Below are 3,802 nucleotides of genomic sequence, written 5' to 3'. Positions count from 1 at the left end.
TTATTCTAGAGTATTTTTAGAGCCAATAGAGACTCTCTTCGCGACCAGTTTGAAATGAACAATCTTCGTGCGAATTGTCCAAAAATCTGGGAAGTGTCTGAACAACTTTGATCAGTTCATCCTTCGATAGAGGCTCCATATGGGCGCACAACCAGTGTTTCTCCAGTGGACCAGAGGCACCTGAGGACTGTATGTTCGTAAAGAATGTTGAAGGCTACAAAGAAGTTCTCTTGATATTTTTGATAAGTCTACGAGTTTAAGATATATTGACAATACCGAATCAATTTTTCCAAAACTTCCTCACTGGCAGATCAAACGCCATTATTCGACATGGAGCCTGTCCCCCCAATGCTCCCATCCATCGGTGGCCTAAGAAGATCCTAATACTGCATGAGAGCTTCCCTAAGTGACCTAGACACCTGAGGTAAAGCTGCAGCAATATTACACTCCACCAAACACGGATAAAGCCCAATCAGCTGTTGACAAACAGACTTTTCCACTTTATTAGCTGGTGCCTTCTTCAACGACACCACCAGGGTCGCCACCGCCTAAAGAAGAAATGAAATTTCCGATAATCTGTACCTGGGGAGCGGGCACTTTCCACTCTTCCTATCATCCTATATAATGATACAAAACCTGCTGAAACCTGTGCAACAAAGCTGTCACAGCCAATCTCCCAGCAATTCCCCCATTCTCATCCTCACAGTCACTAATCGTGGCATTATTTATCGTCCTCTGGAACATTGGAAACTTCGTAACATCACTGAGTCCATCAACCAACGAAAACTGCAGAAGAGTCTCAAAACAAGTTTTCGCAAACTCCTCCCTCAGCTTGGTTTCACAATTATTCAAAGTGGCAGACGAAAAATCGCTGTTTGCTGAGCCAGTTGAATTAAAAGTTGTGTTTGTACTAGAATTATGGAGAAACGTTGTTGAGTGTATTGATCCGTTATTAAGTAGCATAACTATGCTCAGTATAAACTCCTGAGGAATGAACTGGGAATGTGGGAGTACTTGATCCCTCAGTAGCTCCATTATCTGACAGTCGACAGCTTCGTCAGCTTGAATCCCCTCGAGATTCTTCTCTGTCTTGATCATCGATAAACTCTTTGGAAAGAGAAATTCGTCAAGAGTATCAAACAGCACTGGCCACATTGTCTGGAACTTGTCTCGATGCTTCCTGGCAAGAGGTAAACCAACACAAAGAACTGTTAGGAGACTCGTTACAGCAACTTTCCACGTCGTGGGTGAGGGACAGGCGTATTTCATTGACAGAGGTATTCTCAAAGCCCCAATAATGTGTTTCAAGATTTTCTTATCAATCACCACAGGCTCAGCAACTGTTTTCTCGTAGAGATTGACAGCCATCGTCAAAGACTTTTCTCCAAAAGGAACATAATTCATTGTAATCCATTCGTTGGATGAACTTCGAATTTGCTGGGACTGATTCATGTTGTAATTCGTCTTAATCTGTAGTTTTCCATACGTTGATGAGGGTGGATTGCAAGCTAGCTTGGAGAACTTCAACAACTGCAGGAATATAAATCCAATCATGGTATTGAGTATCTCAGTCTCTCCACTGAGTGCTTCACTCTTCAACAGGTCCATCGAGTGTAGCACTCCATCCTGAAGTTGAGTCAGAATAATATCAAGAACTGTGGGGAGAATATAGGGAGTCGATTCTCCATGAACTGGAACCAGCACCATATGCTCAAGTACTGTCCACAATTTTTCGACATCGCTGCTCGTAAACTTGTTCCTGATGTTGGAATATAGCTGGGAATATTTGTATTAGCGCTGAGAGAAAGCTTGAGAGGGAACATAAGGCTGTTGTAGGGAATCAACTAAAATGTTCTTAACATTTTGTTGATTAACTGCATCAGAATTATCTCTCTCTGAGAGAGAAGGTCCCACTGAGCTCTCCATACCGATGTTCAGCCAGACTCTCCAGACGACGAGCCACAGAGATTCCATTGAAGATACTGAAGAGCTCAAGCCCTCGGGATTTTCAGTGTTTCCATTCTCCTGAATGTAGAGAATCTCTTGAAATTATTTCAACGTAGCTAAAGATACGTTATTGTTTTTACTCAAGGCTGAGTACTCAATGAACTCAAGGAGTAGTGACCAGGCTCTTGGAAAATCTCCCAACGTCTGAAGTAATTGTCTCTTGGTGTTGAATACTCTTGCCACTTCACTCAATGTCAACACCTCGTGATTTCCACTCGAGAACTGGAGGAAAATATGAACAATCTTCGTGGGAGTTGTCCAAAGATCTGGGAATAGTGTCTGAACAACTTTGATCAATTCATCCTTCGATAGAGGTTCCATATGGGCGCACAACCAGTGTTTCTCCAGTGGACCAGAGGCACCTGAGGACTGCTTGTTCGTAACAAATGTTGAGGGCTACAAAGAAGTTCTCTTGATACTTTTGATGAGTCTATGAATTTAAGATATATTGACAATATAATGGTCGAATTATCGCCCAGTCAACAGTAATCTTTCTGGTCAGGACCTCAAGACCTGGCGGGAATTTTCAGATCCTCATAGACATCAGTTAACATCTACTGCTGTCGTAAGTATCAAATGAATATCGATGATATTACCTTGAAAAAGCTTCACAGATGATTTAAAATCTGTGTCTAACATTTTGGACGTTTAAGGCGTTTCTCAAACTTCTTAGTCGCTCTATTAAACATCAGCTTATGTGACATGTTTGTTGCTCTTCCACGGAGATGTCTGTTTATCATGGTACACCAGGTCAAGATGTAATCCGTGATTATCAACTCAATAGCCTGAGTTTGAAGATTCTCTCTGTGCTCTGCATTGTCACATATAATCCACTGATTAGCGACTACTTCGTGGACTCTCCCCAATAAAATTGTACTAATGTGTCGAAAATGACAAACATAAGGCATGACTCGATCCAGTCGCAACCACACACTGTCATAAAATTCACCAAACCGAGATTTCTCACCTTCGGATATTGTGGGCTGGATGAAAGAGTGTGTACAGCTTTCACATGTACTTACTGATGGAGTGTTCAATAGCTGTCGTTTAATTTTCACTGCAGAGGTGGGCAATAAAAACCTAGTAACGGAATTCTCATCGAACTTCTCCTCAGCCGCTGCCGAAATCTCCTCACGAGTAAAAACATTCTCTGTTTCTACGTGTGTACCATCAGGGGTCTCAAAATTATCCTCACCATTGTTGTTGATCCTGTTTTCCAAGGTGAACAACATAGAACCACCACAAGTACTCTCACAATTGGTATAAATCGATTGTGGACTTGTAATATTGGTAATTAGTAGCGACTTATAAATTCCCACAAATTGCCAACATGCGGGAGAAATATTTCGGCCACTGGCAGCTCTGACGAGACCAAAGAAATTTTCTAAGACATCCTGACTGATAAATCGTGTCTTCAACTCTGTGAACCCCTTCGACTTTAAACGTTCCCACAACTTCTGAAATCCCTTAATGATGAGGAGCCAACTGTTAAGGGTTGGTACAAATTTCCGCTTTAACATTGTGGGATCAACAAACCTCATCCTCTCGAGGGTATGAAGAGCCTCTTTCCAAAATTGGTGATGGACACTTGTTGCTGTTACCATGCACCTCAATAGTGCTTTTGGATCGATCTCAAGATAGCCATTTACGGAGTCGACTAGGTCGTTGAAAAAATACAGGACGTGGGCTGTATCTCTTCCCTCTTTTTTGGGAATACTCAAGAGACCCTCACGAGTCTGCACACCAGCTAGACAAGATAGAAAATCAACAAATTAAAAATTTACTTCTAGATTTT

At 41.8% G+C, this 3,802-nt stretch overlaps 1 pseudogene; it reads right to left on the bottom strand.

The window, feature by feature from the left end:
* Positions 1–311: 311 nt before the first annotated feature.
* On the bottom strand, positions 312–2,328 carry LOC107044008 (annotated as a pseudogene).
* Between the last annotated feature and the right edge of the window lie 1,474 nt (positions 2,329–3,802).

Source organism: Diachasma alloeum, unplaced genomic scaffold, assembly GCF_001412515.2.
Source record: "Diachasma alloeum isolate Michigan unplaced genomic scaffold, Dall2.0 Dall_scaffold_00658, whole genome shotgun sequence".
Lineage (NCBI taxonomy): Eukaryota > Metazoa > Arthropoda > Insecta > Hymenoptera > Braconidae > Diachasma > Diachasma alloeum.
The sequence above is the reverse complement of the archived record's forward strand: the minus strand, read 5'-3'. Positions and strand labels throughout refer to the sequence as shown.